This window comes from Lissotriton vulgaris, chromosome 4_1 (assembly GCF_964263255.1).
Source record: "Lissotriton vulgaris chromosome 4_1, aLisVul1.2, whole genome shotgun sequence".
Taxonomy (NCBI): domain Eukaryota; kingdom Metazoa; phylum Chordata; class Amphibia; order Caudata; family Salamandridae; genus Lissotriton; species Lissotriton vulgaris.
In genome coordinates this window covers 2,062,041,785-2,062,064,808 of record NC_141691.1, presented here as the reverse complement: position 1 = coordinate 2,062,064,808, position 23,024 = coordinate 2,062,041,785, and the positions used below count along the sequence as shown (strand labels likewise).

General features: G+C 48.8%; 1 non-coding gene and 1 pseudogene across 2 annotated transcripts in view; both read left to right on the top strand.

Moving 5' to 3' along the window:
- The window catches only part of LOC147724981 (E3 ubiquitin-protein ligase TRIM39-like), a 225,609-nt pseudogene that overhangs the window by 3,291 nt on the left and 199,294 nt on the right, over nt 1-23,024 (top strand). The gene's annotated exons all lie outside the window — the stretch shown is intronic.
- On the top strand, nt 1,364-1,470 carry LOC147724982 (U6 spliceosomal RNA). Its single transcript, XR_015295413.1, has one exon. It is a non-coding gene; the product is annotated as a U6 spliceosomal RNA (small nuclear RNA).

Genomic DNA, 23,024 nt, shown 5'->3' with positions numbered 1-23,024 from the left:
CCACTGGCAGTGGTCTGGCCCGGGACCTGGGTTCGGTTCCTCGGCGGATCTGGGGTGCGATTTAGTCCGGGGTCCGGATTAGTCGCGCCTCGGGACCTTTTCCATGCATGGAGTCCCGCTCTGCTTCCCTGGGCATTTGCTTGCTTTTTCCCCACATTCGGCCCCCACAATGCTTTGGATGCCTGGCCTCCTCCTCGGGGGTGTCCGGGACTAAGGAGCTATAGCTCATAGGTTAGTCTTGTGCCTTTGGTGCGGACGGCCCTCACAGACCACGGGTCGAATCCTGCCGATGCTGTGGTGGTATCCCAAGGTGAAAGTTTCGCCTCAGGGGGTTGGACGGGATGAGTCTACAGCTGCTGGCGTCCAAGCGCCTGGTGCCCTTGCGGGGGTGTAGTACGCTGGTCTTGTCTCAAGTTGCGCTACTGGGAAGTGTGACAGGACCCCTACGCGGGGAGGGCACACTTACTTAGTGTTTCATTCCTGTTTGGAGCTTGCATTTGACTCCCCCGGCGGCGGGGGTTGTCCCCGGGGTTCCCCTGGGGGCGTTCTCTGCGCAAGTCTCCGGGTTCCCTTCCTCTACCTGCGCCCGTTGACCCGCCCTTGCAGGGGTGGGGTCCTTCGGCCATTCCACCCGGATTTCAGGGTGTCGGTCGGGGCGGTCAGGTTTTGGCTCCCGGGCCCGGGTGTCGGTTTTCCGGTCTCGTACTGGTACTGCCGCTCCAATATGCGCCCCTGGATCCTAGCTTTCGGCCCTCTCACTCCTGGGGGTTCCCGGGGGGGGTAGGGGGCTGTCGCCTCCGTTGCGTCCCGTCTTGGGCCGTGGCTGTCGCGGTTCTTGGGATCTTCGGGCTGGCTGGCCGGTGAACGGTCTTGCTGGTATTGCGGTCTTTCCACGGGGTCCCCCCTTCCCGACGGGTTCAGATGCCACCTCCTTCCCTTGTCTATTCTGTGGACCTTGGGTTGGCCTGGGAGGCCGGACTGCGAGTGGGGGTCCCCACTCTCGGTTGCGGGTGCCGCTGTTGGGCTTGCCTTCTGACCCGTGGGTTGGCCCGGTGCTCATGACCCGCCTGGTGGATCTTCTTCGCCAGGAGGGAGTCCTGGTGTTCCCTGTCTGGGCAATTGATGCAGCCCGGCCTCATCTTTTTCGTGGGTGAGGCATCACGTCAGGCGGGGTCTCTCCTCCGACGGCTCCCTGTTCTATGTGTGGTGGTCCCTTCGGGTCCTGTCTCGGGCTTGTCCTCCTTCGGGGGTCAGGTGCCTGGACCCGGTACTTCCCTCTGGGTCAGTCAGGGGGGGGGGGGGCATCCTTTGGTCCTGACCTGCCGCCTTGGCACCTATGCTTCGGTGTCCCCATGTATGGGCCGTACTCACTTCGGCAACTCATATCCATAAGTTGGGACAATTCCGAGGAGATTGGCGTGGCCCCTGCGCAAGGTGGACTCGCATGTTCGTGAGGCGTTCCATATACCGGGTCAGTCGCCCTGGAAGGGTCGGTTTCGCCGGTCCTGTCCCTTCGGGCCATCCTTCCCCCGGGGTCCGGCTCTGTGACGGCTCGACTATGTCGAATCTTCCTTCGTTGCCTTGTCTCGCCCTGTCCCGGTGGTGTTTCGGCGCCTGGTGCCTCGGCTCGGTCTGCCTCCGGTGGATCGGTTCTGGGGGGGGGACTCGGCCCTCCGGCCCGGGTTCTACTCCTCCTTCCGGGTCCTTATTGCCCGGTCTTTCGCGTGACCTTTCAGTCTGATGTACGCGTTTCCCCCGTGCCCTCTGATTTCGCGGGTCCTCGGGGATTCGCTTGGGCAGGGCCGGGGTGCTCCTGGGTGCTCGACCCGGCTGCGCATGGACTTATTTTGGAGTGATGTGCCTGGCACCCGCGCGTGGTGGCCACGCATGTCCTGGGGCATTCCTGTTTTTGGCTCCCGGCGGGGTCCTCCGCCCCGGGTTCCCTCTCCTTTGGCTGAGCTGGCGATTCGAGCCACCTGGCCGATCCCGGATCTTCCCGTACAGTGATTGGGTCCCCCGCTCTCGGCGCCGGTGTTGAGCCGGCTCTTGTCGGCTGGCCGGCCTCCTTGTGCAGGCCTGGTTCTGGAGCGGAGGAGGATGCTTGCTCGGGGGTTGTGGCTTTGCTGCTGGGTTCCCGCGATTGTTCCAATGCTCGCTCCGGCGGCACGTATACATGATTTGGAACGATACTGAGAGGTTTGCCGCGGCTCCGGCGCAAGGGGTCACGCAAATTCGTGGAGCGTTCCATGTTAGTGGAGCTGTGTGGCTCAGGGGTTGGAGGCGGCAGTCCCGGTAGCTGAGATGGTCCTGGACCAGGGTTCAATTCCCCGCCTCGGTGGGTCTTGAGCTTCAATACTTCCTTGGACTCGTGAATTCTCATGCCGGTGCCTACTCGTCTCACGTGTTCACACTCTGCAACTCTGGGCAGTTGCTTGCCTAATCTCCACTTGGGCCCCTTGCGGCGGGATGCCTGGCTCTCGCCTTGTATCCTGCTGGGGTTATCTCACAGGGGTATACCAGGTCGGGTTCCCAAGGCCCGCACCTTGTTGCCTTTGGGTGATACGTGCGCTATACACATCGCAATACACTTGCATACTCCCTCTCTCGTTCTACGAGCTCTTCGGGGTCCGCCCTTTTGGGCCCCGGCCCTCGGTGGCTCTGCGGTTCCTCGCCTATCAGGTTTCCCTGGTGGCGATGGTGTCTGCTGGGCGGATGGACGTGCGGGGGTCGTTCCTCCGCTCCCCGCCCTTCTTGCGGGTTTTGCCGGACGGGGTTGTTCCGCCGGCATGTCCCCCGTGTCCTTCCCGGGGTCCCTTCCCTGGGGTCTCGGACTCAGGTGGTATCTTTACCGCTTTTTTCCGGCCAACGTGGTCCCTCCCTTGTCCGGGCTGGTTGGTCGGCGTGCTGTTTTGGCTTCTCTTAGCCGCACGTTTTATTCCTTTCCCGGTGGGATGACCTGTGTTATGCCTTTTGGGCCCGGTTCGTTCGGGCCGCTAGCCCTCGTTCCTCCTTGGCTCGCGGGCTTGCACAGGCTGGCATCCTTCCCTACGCTTCGCTGGGTTCGGTGGATCCGGCGGGGGCCCAGGGTCGGTCCGCGAGGTGTGGCTCTGTTCCCTGGGCCCCCTTAGTGGGTGTCTCCTCTGTGGAGTTTTATCGGTCTTCGGCGCGGTCGTCCCCCGCCTGGTACCTGGGTCTCTAGCAGTCCCGGGGGGACTTCGCTGGGGCCGTTCTGAGTGCTGGAGCTGCGTCTCCTGGTTGGCCTCCCTTTCCTGGAGGTCTTGATTTCAGGTTTCCTGTGGTCCCTGTTTTCTTTTCAGTTGTTGTACATCAACCTTGGGTTGGTTTCTCTGCATCGCCGTGTGGTGTTGTTGTCCTGGTGGTCAATGAAGCCTTGTTGGCTTGGGTATTGGCTCACTTTGTAACTCAGGGGGCGAGGAAGACTTACGAGGAGGTAATGCCCCGGTTACTTACCGGTAATCTTCATTACTCCGAGTATAGTCTTCCTCGCCACATGAGTTCCCTCCCCCCCTCCCTGTCTGGCTATCGGCTTCATTGTTTGCTTGGTAGATCAGGCTGATTGGTTGGGCCGGCCCGCCTCTTATAGAGGTCAGGTGGGACTGGTCGGCCATGTTGGGAGGGGGTGGGAGGTGGTTTCTTTTTGCTTTGGAGGGTTCTGTTGTGGAGCTAAAGCTCACTTTGTAACTCATGTGGCGAGGAAGACTATACTCGGAGTAATGAAGATTACCGGTAAGTAACCGGGGCATGTGTATTGCATCTAGCACATAAACCGCTTCTGGGAGCTGAGCAGGAACGGAGTGTCGTGCGTGAGCCGGTAACCGTACATGTGTATTGCATCTAGCAGATAAACCGCTTCTGGGAGCTGAGTAGGAGTACACGGTATAAGGGAACAGATTACGAAATTTAGACCAGAAGATCATAAGCGAGAAAGAATGCAGTTTTCAACAAAACCAATCATATCAAAGTCTTGTTGAAGCTAAAGAACATGAAGAAACTTGGCTCCAAGTAAAACTAGGCGAGAGCACCCTTTAACCAACAGTCAAATGGGCTCAAACAGGTGTGAATTCTACTGCCTATACTTTTCATGTTATATATATACATATATATATATGACTTATTGTTACATCTTGACAAGGTAGAGGGTTTCTCCCTAAAACTAGATAGGAAGAATATCTTACGCAGACAACATTGTCATACTGTCACTGACTACCTTTGGTTTGCAATCTCAATTACAAAAACTTCAAGAATACACCAGAGTTAATGAACTATCAATAAACTTGGACAAAACAAAAATCATGATGTTTGAATGATCCAAGAAAGAGCTAAAAGGGAAATTAATGATAACAATATTGAATTAGTAGACAAATATTACTATCTATGCTTGACAGAGGACAACAAACTAGCATGAGGAGACACATCTCAAGGAAAAGAGAGCTAACATTGTGGTGAAGTCCATGAAACAATTTGCCAATATTTATGGAGGGTGATGGAGGACAGAGCTTGTGACTGTATCTTGCAATGGGATACTTATCCCCAATGGGTAACAAAAGGTCAAAGTTAATCACGAGTAAGATGCTTAGCTTCAATCCATCAGTGATCTTATAGAGCACAACTACTCACCCATGAGGGTCTCAAAGTGCTAATAGGGGGAGGGAGGCCTGCGGCCAAGTCTTGAGGTCCTTGCTGAATTGCGGCAGCGATTCTGATTGCCTGAGGTGCAGAGTCAGGGAGATCCAGGTCTTTACATTGAGGTAGGAGAAGGATCTTCCTTCATCCATGGTCTTGTGGATCTGTGGGATACAGGCCAGTTGGGCAGAGCGGAGATGTCTGGTGAGAGTGTAGAAGGAAAGGCGGTGGTTGAGGTATGCAGGTCTGGCACTGTGGAGTGGTCTGAAGGCATGCGTGAGGAGCTTGAAGGCGATTCTTTTGTTGACAAGTAGCCACTGTAGGTCTCTCAGGTTCCAGTGATGCGGTTGCAGCGTTGTATGACCGGGATGAGTGTAGCGGAGGCGCTCTGGACGTTCTGCAGTATATTTTGGAGTTTCTGATTGGTGCTGGCATAGAGTGCGTTTCCGTAGTTGAGTCTGCAGCTGACGAGCAAATGGGAGACTTTTTTCCTGGACTTGATGTGGATCTACTTGAAGATCTTATGAAGCAGGCGGAGCGTGTGGAAACAGGGGGTTGAAATGGTGTTGATTTGGCGGTTCATCAAGAGCGAGGAGTCCAGAAATGATGCTGAGGTTTTGTGTGTGGTCTGTGGGTCGGGGCAGGGGGGTTCTGAGCTTTGCGGGCCCAAGAAGTCATCCCAAGTGGAGGGGGAGGAGCCCAGGATGAGGAGTTTGATCTTGCCTGAGTTAATCTTGAGGCCGCTGTCCTTCATCCAGGTGGTGACTGCCTTCATCCCGTTGTGGAAGTTGCTCTTGCCGGCTGTTGGTTCAATCTATGTGGGAGAGAATCAGCTGGGTGTTGTTGGTGTAGGAGACGATATCGAGTAAGTGTCTTCTGACAATGGTTGCAAGCGGGGCCATGTACATGTTGAAGAGGGTGAAGCTTAGGGAGGATTCCCGAGGCACTCCGAGGCTGATCTCTGAGGGATTAAATAAATGAAATTGTATTTTTGCTCATCCTAAACTATGAAAAGAAGGACAGTTAACATGCATTTCACCCCGTAGGGCGGGCCGGCCTAGGGCTTTCTCCAGGCTGTAATTATAATTGCAGTGTCAGGAGTAGTGAATGGAAAGTGAAAAGCAAAAGAAGGATAAAAAAGGGTAAATTTACAATATGTCATATATGGCCAATTGTCAAAGTGTAGCAGGCATAAGGGTAGAGCAAAGAAAGAGGAAAGTGTATTATTTGATCAGAGTACTTATGTAGGACCAATGGTTAATACAAAATAAAAATAAGCAATTAATTTGGTAAAAGTAAAAGTTTGAATTTAAATTAAACTTAAAAAATTGGGTCAATAGCATTGATCATCATGTATAGATTGCTAATTCACACACCAGGTAGAGTGACCAACTTGAAAAATGCAGTGTAAAATTATTGCTATATATAATTGAAAGGTCAAGCATACAAGTTTGTACAGTGCAATTGACAAAGTTTTATGGTACATACAGGCTCCAGAAGGGTTTGAAAGGGGTCCATCACAGGTTGTGAGGAGGTTCAAAGAGGCAAAAACGCAATTCAACAGAAAAGAAATTGGAATGTCAGAAGGGGAAAACGGGAGAAAAAGAGATGGGAATAGTCCAATGCAAAATATTAGCTAATCTGGGTTCCATTAAATTAATGATTAGTTAATCACATTGTTGGAACTGGACCTTCTTGCAGGGTCATCCTCAAACTTTTTGCTTCTTCCTCCCTTATTTTTCCAGACCTGTGGCTGTTGGCAATAGGACTCTGCGCTCTTTACCACTGCTGATCAGTGCTAAAGTGCAAATGCTCTCTGTGTAAATTGTTATTATGATTGCATATGCATGATTGGCATATTTATATTACCAGGAAGTCCCTCGTAAAGTGCACTGGGTGTGCCAGGGCTGGTGATGACAAATGCTACTAGTGGGCCTGCAGCACTGATTGTGCCACCCACATGAGTAGCCTCTAAAATGGTGTCTCAGGCCTGCCACCACAGCAGTGTGCAGTCTATGAACTGCCATGTCCTCCTGGTCAGTGTCCCCACTGACCAGGCCTAACCCTTCCCTTTTTGTGCAAATTAGTCACCTCTATGGAAGGCCCAAGGTATCCCCCTGGGCAGGGTGCAGTGTATGTGAAAGGTAAAGCATGTACTGGTGCAGGTAACATGCTCTGGTAGTGAATTACAACCGTTTTCGTTTTTTACTATTGTAAGGCTATCTTGCTCCATAGATTAACATGGGGGATCCTGGCTACAGTGGCTACCAGCATTTCTTCCCATAGGAACAAGATAGGACATAAGAGTCTAGTATCCCTGAAATCAGAATTTAATAACACATCTTTTAGGAAAGGTTGTTTTTAAATCCAGTGTTTGAGAATAGCACTTTTAGAAAGTTGCTGTTCCCTTGCCTGACCCTTCTGTGTGCCTGGGCCTGTTTGTGTATTGACTGTCTGGTTTGATAGTGACAGGGGTTGGGGATTCCCCAGGAGGCTGGCTGAGTCAGCCCTAGGCTGAATGACTGCATTTGCAACTTGAGTGGTGGGAGGAGATAGCACCTGGGCCTGAATAGGGCTGTGCCTGCCTTCCACAATGCTGGCTCCACCTTCTGCTGGGCGGCTGACGACCCTGCCCCTCACTCTGAAAGGAAAGGAGAAGCCAGGAAAGCAAAGTGCTCAGGAAACACTCAGAACTGGTTCAGACCGGGCTTAAGGCCCACTTACACAAAGAGAACAAAGATTTTAGGGGTATAAGTACAGGACCCCAGACAACAGAAAATTAGATCATCCTGGAATCAAGAAGGAACCTCTGCCAAGGAGAAGGCTGAAACTGAAGAAGGAAGATTGTCCAGCTGTTGCTCTGCAGGATTGCCCTGCTGTTGCTTTGCTGCCAAGGAGAGGGGAAGGACTTTGCTTTGTGCTGTCCCCTTGCTTGAAGTAATCTCCAAGGGCTTGAGAAGGGCTGGCTCCCTGTTCTGAAGTCCCAGGAACAAAACGAATTCACCCCCAGCTTCCCCTGAGCTCTACTAAGAGAGTTCTGTCCTTCCTGGAGTGCCTGGCTCCTGTGTGGTGTCTCTGGAAGTTGTATCTGTCTTGCGAAGCTGGAAACTAAGCTTGAGAGACTTTGCTACAGAAAAGTTATTGCATCGCTCGCTGCGGAGCGCATCCCCGACAGTGCGAGGAAATTCCAGCCGCTGCGAAGGTCGAGATCGTCACAGCGCCTGTTGCCGCTGCCAGAGCCGTCACATCCTTCGTTTGCGGGATGCACCAGACTGGTGAGGGAAGACTACCTTCACTGCGAGTGTTGTCGCAGAGCCTGTTGTCGCTGTGTGAGATCGCTGCACCGCTTGCTTGCGGACCGCGTCACGTCACTGCAAACAGTTGCGAGAGAGAGATCGCCGCTGGATCGCGCATCATTGCCCCGGAGATCGTCGCAGCCCCTATGAGATTGTCGCATCGTGCCTTTGTGAGAACAAACTTCCTACAAGTGGCCTTTCTCCCCATACAGACCGGATTCGTCACAACACGCCCGCTGCTGCAGCGGGGTTGTCGCATCGCCTCCCCAAGGTCTCAGGAGCAACGCATCACTTGTTTTCCACTGCACCAGCTTCTGCTTTTGGAACTTTGTCGCAACTAAAGGGACTGTGAGCTAAAAGTGACGTGACTGTGAACTTTTCACGTAACTGTGGATTCTTTTATCGCAACCTAAAGAATTTTATCGCAACCTTAAGAATGCTTTTGAAACCATATTCTTGAACTGTGTATGTTGGATTTTTGTTGTTTTGTTCTTGGACACAGGATCTTCCTGTGTCCAAAGCAACCTCAAGGGCTGACAGCAACCATTCAGCTGAAAGTTTTTCCCCAGAGGAGTTGGAGGAAAACCAAAGGGTTAGAGATCATAAGTTAGAAATGTTGAGGCTTGAAATGGATCTGAAGCAAATGGAAAAAGAAAGAGAAAGGGCGGCAGAGGAGAGTGAAAATGCCCGTGCCCTGGAGGAATTGAAATTTACCTTGGTCCAAGAATTAAGAATGAGGAAGCTTGAGTTGGAGCTCAGGCGGCGTGAGGCCATGAGGGTCTCAGCTGAAGAAGAAACATGTGTAGCTCCAGAGGTGAGCTTTGCTGAGTTGGAAGTGGAGTTCAGCTGAGATGGTGGCAGCAATATTATAGTTTCCAGTGCTGAGAGATAGGTACAAACACTCAGAGATGTGGCGCCTGACTTGAGGGAGGGGGTCGACATACACCCGGGGGTTCAGGTTTATGATGTAGTTCCAGTGGAGTGCAGTGTCCCTGAAGAAGATTGGAGACTGGCGCAGGGGACAATATTCCTAGTGGTGGGAGGGACACTCTACTGACTCTACATGTGAGGTACAGGGAGAGGGGTTCCCCAATTGTAGAAACCTTGGTGTGTGTGTGTGAAGACCAGCCAGAAGAGTGTGGGTTGTGTGACAGAGACAGTCAGATACTGTCTTGCCAGTCTCAGGAGAGTGGTGTGGGGTACTTGTGTGAGGCACTGGAGGGTGAGGCAAAGGGTAGCTTGGTTAACAACTGTGGGGGGCTGTGTGATTCATTTGTTGGAGAGCATATTTTAAGTCCCTGTTTTCCAGAGCTATGCCAACACCCGGTGGAGTGTGAGTTCTCTGACCCCAGAGAGCTTGCGTTGGAGGCAGACCTTTTGGTGGATTCCAGAGAGTCTGAGGAGGCATTGGGGATTGATCCCTAAAGGAGTGGCTCAGATATCTTTCAGACCTGTGAGGTGGAAGAGGTTCAGTGTAGCCCAGTTAGGTCCCAGTGTAGTGGGAGGGGTGTAGGGGCTCATATCCGGTCTCAGTGGAGAAGGAATGAGTGTGGAACAGTGTGTCTCACGGTGCCCGAAACCCAGTCTCAGGGCCTGGAGGGTTCCTTAAGGGAACACCAGGTTGGGGACCTAGACTGTATTGTAGGCCATTTGAGGAGGATCTCCTAGTGTCTGTTATTTATTTATTTAAGAGATTTATAAAGCGCAACTGTCACCTTACAGGCATCCTGGCGCTAAAGCTCCACAAAAGTGGCAAACAGAGGATGTGACAGAAAGGTCCCAACAGGTTAAGCCTTCGGAAACAGCGAGGTTTTAACACATTTCCTAAAGGGGAGAAGTTCCTCCGTTTGACGAATCTCCAAGGGCAGACTGTTCCAGAGTTTGGCAGCAGCGACTCCAAAAGATCTACCCTCGCCCTGGCTTTCTTGAATCTGGGTACTCTCACCAAACATGCAGTTGCTGAGCGAAGTGCTCTAGTTGGGGTGTACCAGACAAATTTAGCTTGCAAAAAGCTAGGCTCGAACCCATGAAGGGCTTTGAAAACCAGGCAAAGAGATTTGAAGAATATTCTCTGCCTAAGCGGGAGCCAATGGAGTTCAGCCAACGCCGCTGAGGCAGAGGATCTTCTAGGCCAACCGAGAGCCAGCTTGGTGGCAGCGGATTGGATTCTTTGAAGTCTATCTAACAGCAGACTCGGTGACTCAAGCAGTAGGGCATTACAATAGTCGAGTCTGCTCAAAATGGTGCGCCTGACTACCAAAGCCCGGGCCTGTAAGAGAAGTAGCAGAAGGATCTTTCGAAGGGACCTAATGAGGGCGAGACAGCAGGACACCGTTTTCACCACGCTTCCATGCTCAGCTTATTGTCCAGCATAACGCCCAAATTGCGAACAGTAGTGACCGGTTGAGTTTTTATGGATGTTTCTGGAGGCCAGCAATTATCTGGAAAAGGGCGAGGAATCCGATTTCCGGCACAGAACAGCACCTCAGTCTTACTGGCGTTGAACTGCAGTGAAATATTATGTAGCCAGCCAGCCGTATCTCGTAAACAATCATGAAATGTCTCCAGCGGGTCGACTCCTCACCCTCCCAAGATATGATAAATTGGGTGTCGTCTGCGTAATTAATAGCATTGATACGATGAGACTTTATCAATGCAATCAGGGGTTTCAGATAACGGTTGAACAAGATCGGACTAACTGCCGAACCCTGAGGCACCCCATGTGGCACCTGAAAGAATGCAGATTGAAAAGGGGGGAGAGACACCGCCTGCTTTCTGTTAAGCAGGAAGGAGCGAAACCATTGCAGGACGCCACCACCCACCCCGGCCTCACTCAGTCTTTTCAGGAGGATCGCATGATTTACCGTATCAAATGCGGCAGACAGGTCAAGCAGAATCAGAGCTGCTGCTTGACCTCTGTCTGCACACATTCGAAGATCGTCCATGGCAGTGAGTAGAGCCGTTTCGGTCCCATGGGCAGGGTGAAAGCCAAATTGTGTTTCATCCTGAAATTGGTGTTGCTCCAAATGTGAAGAGAGGAGCAAGCTCACCCAACGTTTAACGATTTTGGCAGGGAACGGTAACAAGGAGATTGGTCTATAATTCTTTAGACATTCCGGGTCCAGGGACGACTTTTTCAAAAGCGGGGATACCAGGGCCTGTTTCCAGGCTGCAGGAACAGTACCACTAGCCAACGATTGATTACAAATCCTACAGAGGGTAGGAAATAATTCATCTCCATAGTCTTTCCAGATTTTATGAGGAATAGGGTCCAGAGGTGATCCCGATGAAATACACCGAGCCAGCCTGCCGAGGTCCTCCTCCGTAATGGGGGGAAACTTTGAGAGTAAATTGGCAGGCTGCACACCAGGGCACCCATCCCCGTCCTCTGCATCCCCATCCCCTAGACTAATTGAGCTGATCGGGTCGGAAGTGGTACTAAGATCATAAATAATGGCATCAATTTTTTCCTTGAAAAACAGAGCCAGGTTATCACAAAGAGCCTGCGTAGGGGGGGTAGACTTTTTAGAACAGTCAGGGCTAGTTAGACCGTTCAGAATCTGAAAGATACTCTTAGAGCTGTAAGCCGCAGTGCAAATCGTGGAGCAGAAGTAGTCGGCCTTGGGTTTATGAATCAGGGCTTTATATTCGGCAAGTTTAGCTTTCCAGAGCAATCTGCTAGAGTCTGTATAACCTTGCCTCCATTTCCTTTCGGCCTGTTTACAGGCTAGTTTTGAAGCCCTTAAAGAATCATTAAACCAAGGAGCCGAGGCTCTGCCCTTGTACCTGCGTTTTTTTAGCGGGGCAAGAGAGTCTACCCACGTGGTAATCCTAAAACACAATGAGGCGCAGTTCTCATCAACCTGATAATCTGGGGAAAAGCTGTCTCCAACCTTAAATACTTATTCAGTACTTCTCAACCGCCCAAGGGCTTTCCAGTCCCTAAACATAACTTCAGTGGTAGCACCTTGTACCTGTGTTCGGGACCCACTGCTATTAATATAGAACTTGAGAAGGAAATGATCAGTCCAAACCATGGGCAGAATTTCACTCAGATATGCTAGCTGGGGGACCGAGAAGATCAGATCAAGCCGATGTCCTGCCCTGTGAGTGGCTCCCATAACATATTGGTGGAGACCAATACTTTCACAGGAATGGAGAAGGTTGAGCAGGCCCGCATCCAAGGAGCCGTTCAACCACAGGTTAAAATCTCCTAGGACTATCAGTTTATTGTGGGAGGCAGCCATATTGGTAATGATGGTAAGCAGCGACTGTTGTTGGTGGATACTAAAGGTCCCGGGCGGTCTATAACAAATGATCCCCGTAAAAATAGCCCCAGAGTGACTATTAATAGATAGGCCAAGCAACTCAGCACCAATAACCGGGTCCATGTCAATGGTCTCAATATTCCAAGAAGCCCTATAAATGACCCCCACCCGCCACCACGTCCTTTAGGTCTAGGGAGGTGAAGAATTTTATTATCCTGCAGGCAGGCCCAACCCAGTTTGATCTCACAATCAAGGTGAGTCCAAGTCTCGGTGATAAACAGGGCATCTAACTGATGCGATTCCACCAGTAATGGAATTTCCTCTGTATGTTTGGGCAAAGACCTAACATTGAGAAGTCCACAGGATAAAAGACCCCCAGTCACAAAGTCACTCAATGGAAGGGCAGACTCCGCGAAAGAGAGCGGTCCCTCATGCGCGTGCTCACCCAAATTAAACAGGGTCTCTCTGGAGTAGAGTAAGGGAGCCACACCCAAAATGGGGGTACGCTCGCTTGTAAAAAGAGTAGCATAACTGGCACTGGGCGCGGTTTTGGCGTGGACGGGCGCAGACGAGCTTGCCCTTGTTAACCGGGGAGTGCCTGTAACCAGGCCTCCATCGGTTCTGGTGTCTGGCAGTGCCACTCCAGTTGGGAGGGTGCAGAAGTCCAGACTGATGGGTGAGAGGGGGAAGGGGTCCCTAGTGGGAGAACCAGTGGATCAGGGACCAGTCAGAAGGGCTGAGTCCCCAGTGAGTGACCATGGTGACCTCACTTCTGTCCTGGGGGGATCTTCCCGCGCTGTCAGGTGGACTGGGGTCGGGAGACCTGCGCCAGGCAGACTGTCACAGGACACATGAGTTGTGTGTCACCCTCAAGGGGGTACTGTGTGAGTCCCCAGAAGTCCTGTCGTGCCAGGCAAGTGCACAACCGCAGGTATTGGTCCCTGGGTTGGGAGACCAGGTTCAGGATCTGCCTAACCTGGAAGGAGGGACATCTATAACCAGTGTCCTAACCAGTTTGGCTTCCAGAGGTTCCCGTACCAGTAGGGAGGGTGCAGCGCTCCGTCAGGGGGTGCAGAGGGAGGGAGTCCTCGCCTCTGACCCCGGTGCAACCTGAGGGGTTAAACCCTAGGTTGGGAGACCAGTTGCTGGAGGGAGATCCTGAACTGGTGGGTAAATGGTGCGGGACACCTGCCACGGGTGCCCTAGCTATTCTAGAAGGGGGTACCGCTCCAGGTGGGAGGGTACAGAGCCCCAAGGAAGAGGAGGACCTGGTGTGGGGAAGCTCACCCCAGCCTCCTGTCCAGCTGCTGGATACAGGTCCGGGACTTGTGGGTCAGTGCCAGGATGTTAGACCTGAACTGACAAGAGAGGGAGTGGACAAAGGGTGGCAAGCACCTCGGGCTACTGCCCCCCACCCTCTGATGCCACAGAGGTTTGAGGGCCCTGATAGGAATAAGGCCTGGGTCTCATACCTGATCACTGGCGGTGGTCACTGTGGCTTGCTGCTTGTCTGTTGGGACACACCGGTGAGCAAGTTAAGTTTAGGTGCTGCACAGGTGGTGTCCACAGGTGAGGAGAAGGGTTCCACATGGATTGGCATGGTGGACCCTGAGAGTATGGAAAGAGTTATTGAACTGGGTTTAGGACGGCGTAGAACAGGACTGCCCTTTTGTGTGGGCCAGTTTCCGTGTTCTATCGCCTTAAGCAGGGAATACCATCAAGGTATCGTTTGATCTACCCTGGCTTTAGGCTGGAAGGGGGTTGTGTTGGAACTGGCCCTTTTTGCAGGGTCATCCTCACACTTTTTGCTTCTTCCTCCCTTATTTTTCCTGACCCGTGGCTGTTGGCAATAGGACTCTGCGCACTTAAATTGTTATTATGATTGGATATACATGATTGGCATATTTGTATTACTAAGAAGTCCCTAGTAAAGTGCACTGGGTGTGCCAGGGCTGGTGATGACAAATGCTACTAGTGGGCCTGCAGCACTGATTGTGCCACCCACATGAGTAGCCCTAAAATGGTGTCTCAGGCCTGTCACTGCAGCGCCTGTGTGCAGTCTGTGAACTGCCATGTCCTCCTGGTCAGTGTCCACACTGACCAGGCCTAACCCTTCCCTTATTGTGCACAGTAGTCACCCCTATGGAATGCCCAAGGTACCCCCCTGGGCAGGGTGCAGTGTATGTGAAAGGTAGAGCATGTACTGGTGCAGGTAACATGCTCTGGTAGTGAATTACAGCCATTTTCGTTTTTCACTATTGTATGGCTATCTTGCTCCATAGATTAACATGGGGGATGCTGGCTACAGTGGCTACCAGCATTTCTTCCCATAGGAACAAGATAGGACATAAGAGTCTAGTATCCCTGAACTCAGAATTTAATAACACATCTTTTCGGAAAGGTTGTTTTTCAATCCTGTGTTTGAGAATAGCACTTTTAAAAAGTTGCAGTTCTCTTGTCTGATCCTTCTTGTGCCTGGGCCTGTTTGTGTATTGACTGTCTGGTTTGAGAATGACAGGGGCTGGGGATTCCTCAGCAGGCTGGATGAGTCAGCCCTAGGCTGAATTACTGCATTTGCAACTTGAGTGGTGGGAGGAGATAGCAACTGGGCCTGAATAGGGCTGTGCCTGCCTTCCACAATGCTGGCTCCACCTCCTGCTGGGCGGCTGACGACCCTGCCCCTCACTTTGAAAGGAAAGGAGAAGCCAGGAAAACAAAGTGCTCAGGAAACACCCAGAACTTGGTCAGACCGGGCTCAGGGCCCCCTTGCACAAAGAGAACAAAGACTTTTACAGGTATAAGTACAGGACCCCTGACAACAGAAAATTAGATAATCCTGGAATCAATAATTAACCTCTGCCAAGGAGAAAGCTGAAACTGAAGTAGGAAGATTGTCCAGCTGTTGTTCTGCTGGATTGCCCTGCTGTTGCTTTGCTGCCAAGGAGAGGGGAAGGACTTTGCTTTGTGCTGTCCCCTTGCTTGAAGGAATCTCCAAGGGCCTGAGAAGAGCTGGCTCCCTGTTCTGAAGTCCCAGGAACAGAAGGACTTCACCCCCAGCTTCCCCTGAGCTCTACTGAGAGAGTTCTGTCCTTCCTTGAGTGCTTGGCCCCTGTGTGGTGCCTCTGGAAGTTGTATCTGTGTTGGGAAGCTGGAAACTAAGCTTGAGAGACTCTGCTACAGATAAGTTATCGCATCGCTTGCTGCGGAGCGCATCCCCAACAGTGGGAGGAAATTCCCGCCGCTACGAAGGTCGAGATCGTCGCAGCGCCTGTTGTCGCATACTTCGTTTGCGGGATGTGCCAGACCAGTGCGGGAAGACTACCATCGCTGCGAGTGTCGTCGCAGAGCCTGTCGTCGCTGGGTGAGATCGCTGCACCGCTTGCTTGTGGACCGCATCACGTCACTGCGAACTTCGTCGCAGAACCATCGCTTTGAGGAGCTGCGAGAGAGAGATCGCCGCTGGATCGCACATCGTCTCGCCGGAGATCGTCGCAGCCCCTACGAGATCGTCGCATCATGCCTTTGCGAGAACAAACTTCCTACGGAACCTACACACCGGAATCCATACAAGTGGCCTTCCTCCCCATACAGAACGGATTCGTCGCAACACGCCGGCTGCTGCAGCGGGGTTGTCGCATCGCCTCCCCAAGGTCTCAGGAGCAACGCATCGCTTGTTTTCCACCGCACCAGCTTCTGCCTTTGGAACTTTGTCACAACTAAAGGTACTGTGAGCTAAACGTGACGCAACTGTGAACTTTTCACGTAACTATGGATTATTTTATCGCAACCTAAAGAATTTTATCGCAACCTGAAGAATTTTTATCCCAACCTTAAGAACTCTTTTGAAACCATATTCTTGAACTGTGTATGTTGGATTTTTGTCATTTTGGTCTTCTGTAGTTTAGATTAAATACCTTTATTTTGCTTAACTGTTGTGGAGTCAGTTTGTGGTGTTTTTGCTGTGTTACTGTGAGTGTTGGTACAAATACTTTACACATTGCCTCTGGTTAGCCTAGACTGCTCATGCCAAGCTACCTAGAGGGTGAACAGGGGTTATCTCAGAGGGTTTCATCCTTACCCTGACTAGAAGCAAGGGTGGTACCCTGCCAACTAGAGACCCCCATTTCTAACACACATGTGAATAGGTTACTTAATTATATTAACATGATAAAAGGGGTTTATCTCTTCAAAAATCAAAATCATGATTCCTAAATTGTAAATAGTATGTCCGACTTCCAAAATCAGAAAGACATGTGTTAGGATGTGCCAATTAGAAAAAGGTTTCATGTTATCAAGAATGTGGTCATGCAGTCAGATACTACAATAACCTTAATGTCCCTGAAGTCAAACACCGTGAGCAGGCATGTGTAGTGGTGTCTCGGATTCAGTCCTGTAAGCAGTAGGTCGGTAAGAGTGGGCAGCGTAATGTATCAGAACCTATAGAGTGAAAAAACGCCATTGTCAGGGTCTCCAAGTTCAGTTTGTGGCATATATATGTAAATGAGAAGGTCTGGCAACTTTCAGTAAAGGTCGGCAGCGTAAGCGCTGTTCACTGAACAGAATTATGTAAACAGTGAATTTGCTGTTACATTTAATCCAATTTCTCATTTTTATGCATAAAACCCAGTTTAAATATATTGCAATTGTGACATTTATGGAATCCAGGAGTTCTATCCTAGGAAGTAGATTTGGGGGTCCTCTCCTCCACAAATTCTTGATTTGCTCCTTGCACAGGCTTTTTCGGGTCAAGCATTAGCGCGCATGTGCAGCTGCAAGACCTGCTGTAATTATTCTACAGAGTGTAATCCCACCTGCTGCTTTCGACTGGTTCACTCCTGCGTGACTTTTATTTCCTGGTTCCTTATTGGTTAGCGCTCTGATGCATCATTTGTGGTTTAACACGGAGGGCACGGCCAATTACAATTCCCTTATACTCGTAAGTGTTATGTGTTCCTTGGGAACTACTTGTAAATTTAATTTCATAATAACAGCTGCCACAGTAGTTATTTTATTTTTATTTATTTTCAGATTTATATAGCGCAAACTCAACCCTAATTTATTGGAGCGCTTTACATGAGCACCAGTTATGTTACACAAGAACACATTTTTTTATTTTTGGTAAACACTGGAAGATTAGGCGATTTTCCCAGAATCACAGGATGCTGAGCCAACCCCGATACTCAAATCTGGTTCCCCAGTTCCAAAATCGGCAGCTCTGGCCATAAGGCCACATCCTCTCCCCTATAATTAGGCCCAGTAATTAGGCTTCTACATAAAAAGTTATGTCACCCAACAGGTTGAAAAAGTGGAAGTAGTTGGCACACAGAGTGCTTTCCTTTTTTGCTTTATAGAGTCATACATAATTGCTTTGATAGTAGCGTGGATATCCGAGTCTCAACCTCTCACTGAGTAAACTGTTGCATTAATACAAGTGTGGAAAATGAATGCTGGGAGCTGTGACACGACCGCCTCTTGGTAAGTGTTGCCCTAGAAATATTACAAGCAGGGCTTTAAGTGGGCCGGGTCCTGCCATTGCTCAGCACTGGTAGTTGAGCACCGGCAGTTCTAAAAACGAGATGCTGAGACTGTTCCCTCTCGGGCTCTCCATTTTTGTCCTCACCCTTAGTTAGGGTAAAAAATAAATCTTAGCTCTGCAGCAGTACAACGCTTCACTGCCTTTGATGTAACTTCAAAGAGATTCGTTAGAATTCTTGCATAGTCTCATCATTTCAGAACATAAGCATTTTCAACATTATATACAACAGTTGTTGCTTATTTTTCTTGCGATTAACAACCATTAACAAAGCCAATAGACCTGGTTTCTTGTAGGTGTAATGATGCTTGTTGTTTTATATATCTGGCCGCAATAACAGAAGCCGCAAAATACCAGCCGGGTGGCACGCTGTGCTGGGCCCTAATTTTTAATGTGTTTTAAGCCACGCCCTTAATTACATCGGCCACAGCCCTTTGAGAGACCCCCCCAGTTTTTTTATCCCACTTAAATCACTGATTACAAGTACAGGCGTGATATTTAAGAGTGGTCTTGCTGCCAGATCACTCAGTCAGCCTTGCTGGAAAAGAAGATTATTAGCAAATAATACCAACCTTTAAAGGTCAGCTGAAGCCTGCCTTCCTTCTTCGGCTGCAAGGCTGTCTGCATCCCATCAGAGGCCCAAAGATGCCCTGAGCGCGCCATGCTTGAAGTTTTGATTCTGTCCTAGTCAAAGAGGCCGCAAGCAGAGCACAGGTCATAAAAAACAGAAGTGGGGGGACTAACGAGGTTAAGCAGTATGAAAGTGAAGTCTAGACGTGTGCCATCACAGAGCATGATGTCACGACGCGTGACATTGCACGTGACACAATAGAACGTGACCTCACTGGATGCGACATCACAAGAAGTGACATCAGACATTGAGTACTCTTACATGTTTATCAGGTATAACATGAGTACATTTAAGAACATTATGAGATTTACCAAATTAGATTTGGCATCAGAGTTGTGCCAAAAAAGTGGTGCAATCCTGACGCAAAATCTCAGCCTCAACTATTATATTTAAGCATGGTTATAAATGTGTTCTGTTTAATCGGTTGTAAAGTCTGCATTTTAAAATATTTCATGGGTTAAGGCAAATGCTGTAAAGATGCCCAGTAAATCTCAGGGGATAATAATAATTGTGAGATAACTCTGGAGGTTAATGCACTTGCTGGAGAGATCTGTGCTTTGTGAAGTCCCAGATTTGAATCAAAGTAGTATAGAAAGTTAATGTGTTTCCTACAAAGCACAATCTGCAGCACGCCGATGACAGATTTTGATTAGATAGTAAAGTGGGTTACTGCTTTGAACACCGAGATCCTTTTGTTACCTGCAGTTCATAAATTGTAATTCTTGTAACATAGCACAGTGAGCTAAGAAGGACATGTCCCTCCTACAGCTTGTAACCCTGTCTCATGTAACTCATCTTGAACATTGATTTACACATGTACATGATTTATTGGCAATGTATAATATGTGTTACGTAAAGAGCTCTGACACCCTGCATTGGGTTGCGTAGCACTATTAAAGAAATGAAATAGTGCTATTGAAATTGTTAGTTGTGTAAATACTGAGACAGACCAACACACCTTACATTCTTACAGTGTATGCATTCCTTATATACAAGGACTGAACAAAGGCAAAAGCATGCCTCTCTGGAGTACCTGTGAAGAGATAACAAGCTGTGTGCCTTTGATTCCCCTCTGTGGCATTTCCATTTAAGTGTGAGGTTCCAGGCCACTTCCAGTCAGGATATTGAAACAAAAGTAGGCCTGATGGCCCCTTAACTTCGGCCATGCTGGAGGTGAAAAAAAAGTTCCCTCACTGCCTGCAGGTTGCTGCTAGGAATGGAAAGCAGACAACGTACGGGCGCTGCTGAACGTGTCCCTGTGTCGTGTAGTTCCTAGGACCCCCCAGGAGCTGCGCGTTTTGGATGACCTAAACTGAGGGCTTGGTGTGAAGACAGACTCTGGACACCCCCACGGGATGAGTCAGCCGTTAGACCTGCTTGCTCTTCAGTGTCACTACCACCCCGCTGTGCTATACAGTGTGGTAGGTAGTTTCTGGCAACCACTGAACATGACAACCCTGATTCCTCAGGTATCGTGGAAACAATATGGTACCTTTCTCTCAGTCATTCGTGTTTGTTTTTCTCAGAATACATAGAATGACGATTGGAACGGATTCATTAAGTATTTATTGGTCAAGCGTCAGCCTAGTATGAAACATACTCAATGCGACAATCAAGACAGGAGTGACAAATGTGATTGCTAGTAACAATATCGTAAATAGCAGATACTTTTCTACCATAGTGCCAATAAGATGAATATAAACAGATTATATAAAGCAATTGCATTGGGGTGCTCCTACAGTGCGTAGCCTACCTAAATGTACTTAGCCTAGATATGTAGGTGAAGCAGGTGTATGTAAATGTCAGGATAGATCCTAATAGAGTCAAGAAACCCCCGGGGAAGTACTAACCCCTCACCTGGTGTTTCTGAATGAAGGATCCCATGTCTGCGTCGAGGATGGCACCCCGCAAGGGATGTCAGGTCTCTGATGGTTGAAGGATCAGCCTGCAGAGTCTCGGCCCAGCCTGGAAGGAATTCTCATCTGTGTTTAGTAAGGAGGAGTGAGGGTTTTTCTAGAATCAATTTGTTTGGAAAACATTTGCTAATCCTTTTCTAAACAAACATGATCATGCAGAGCTGGCTGTTGGCCATGGATGAAAAAAGTGGTGACCCTTATACAGAATAAATCTACAGTGCCTGGGCACTTGTTTGTGTACGTCAGGTACAGAGATTAAGATAGGGTTCCGAGAGCCTAATTTTGGAGAGACAGAAGGAAGCTACTAGGTAAAAGGTCACCAATGTAAGATCGTTATGTGGTGTGGATGGGACACACTGTATGTAATTGGTATGGACATGACACCGGTGTCTGAAAATTACACCGGGACAGGTTCAGCATATTTCTGTGGGGCCCAAGTTCTTGGCAGGGGAACGGCATCCAACCGGTGAAAAAAGTGGGTGGATGTTGTACACCTGCGTGTACCCCCAACTTGTGTCCTGGCCGCAAGGACTGTCTGTCTGCACAGGGTAATAAAGCACGGGATTATGAGTAATAAATGCTTTTAACCATTATGATTATAATCTAGCCAAGCCTGACAGTAATGAACCGCACACTGCGTGCGGCACTTCATGCGTTACAGTTTGAGCTGCCGACTTTGGATCTGCAGAATTGGGTTTGACTCTCAATACCGCTCAACATCCAGTGACTCTGGGCAAATCTCTTAATCTGCCCGTGCTGCAAAAATATAAATGTGACTTTGAGTAATGTATCTGGTGCTCGTGTAAAGCGTTCCAATACCTCCAAGTCGAGTTTGCGCTATACAAAACAGCAAAAAAAAGAGTGAAACATTTAAGTGACGATTTACGAAGAAGATAGTGCTGTGAGCGATTGTATGACAATACAACGTGGGCTATTACCACACGTGCCATTACAACGCTGTTTTTACAACGCAAGTCGTGACAACGACTTGCGCTGTAAGCGCTGGATAGTGGAATAGTAAAATTTTCTATTCCAACTCCAGCCCACGTTACAATAGGGAAGGTGTTGGAATAGAACATTAAACTATTCCCTATCCAACAGTGCCAAAAAAGAGGCAAAAACGCAATTCGACAGAAAAGAAAATGCAATGTTGGAAGGGGCAAACTGGCGAGTGAAGAAGAGAGGGGAAGAGTCCAATGCAAAGTATTAGCTAATCTGGGTATCAAAGTTATATGGTTTTAATTGTTTTAAGAACTCCTGTACTTTTTATCAACTATATGTATATATGGTGTGCATATGTTTGTTAATTTGAACAAGTAAAGAAATATTTAAATTTTTCAATACAATAAACTATTACTACTCCTAAACTTGAATCCTCAATCCCGGATATCAAAAGTTGACATACAGGAACAAAGGGTTATGACGAAAACAACAGAAATAAGATCAAAGGGTCATGACTGAAACAGACTGAAAACAGAAGAGCAGATCATGGCTAAAACAGGTTGAAAATAGAACTAAGAGTCATGACTGAAATGGGCTGGAACTGGAAAAAAAGTTCAAGTGTGAAAGCAGAGGTAAGTGTCGTGACTGAAGCAGGCTGAAACTAGAACAAAAGTTCATGACTTTAACTAGAACAGAAGTTCATGACTGAAACAGGCTGAAACTAGTACAAAGGGTCAAGACATGGCCTGAAACTGGAACAAAGTGCAAGCATGAAAGCAGAGCCAAGTGTGTTGACTCAAACAGGCAGAAACTAGAACAAAAGGCCATGGCTGAAACAAGGTAAACCTAGAACAAAGGGTCATGACTAAAATGGTGCTGAAATTAGCACAAAGGTTCATGTCTGAAGTAGAACAAACAGTCATGACTGAAACAAGCTGAAACTAGTACAAGGGGTCGTGACTGAAACAGGCTAAAACTAGAACAAAGGTTCATGACTTTAAATAGAACAAAAGGTCATGACTGAAACAAGGTGAACATAGAGCAAAGGGTCAGAAATGAAACAGGCTGAAAATACAACAAAGGGTCATGACCGAAATGGGCTGAACCTAGACCAGATGTTCATGTCTTAAAGCAGAGCAAAGTGTCATAACTGAAACAACCTGAAAGTAGACCAAAGAATCATGACTGAAACTGGCTGACACTAGAATAAAGGAATATGACTGAAACAAGCTGAAACCAGAAGAAAAGGTCATGTCCGCAACGGACTGACACTAGAACAAAGAGTCAAAACTGAACCGGAATGAAACTAGAACAAAGGTTCATGTCTGAAAGTAGAACAAAAGGTCATGACTGAAACAGGCTCAAACTAGAACAAAGGACCATGACTGACACAGGCTCAAACTAGAACAAAGGACCATGACTGACACAGGCTCAAACTACAACAAAGGTTAATAACTTTAAGCAGAACAAAGGATCATGACTGAACCAACCTAAAACTACAACAAAGAGTCATGACTGAAACAGACTGAAACTAGAACAAAGGTTCATGACTTTAACTAGAAAAAGGGTTATGACTGAAACGGGCTTAAACTAGAACAAAGGTTCATGACTTTAACTAGAATAGAAGTTCATGACTGAAACAACCTGAAACTACAACAAAAAGTCATGATTGAAATAGACTGACACTAGAACAAAGGTGCATGGCTGAAACTAGAATAAAGGGTCATGACTCAAATGATTGAAACTAGAACAAAAGGGCATGACCAAAACAGGCTGAGACTGGAACAAAGGGTC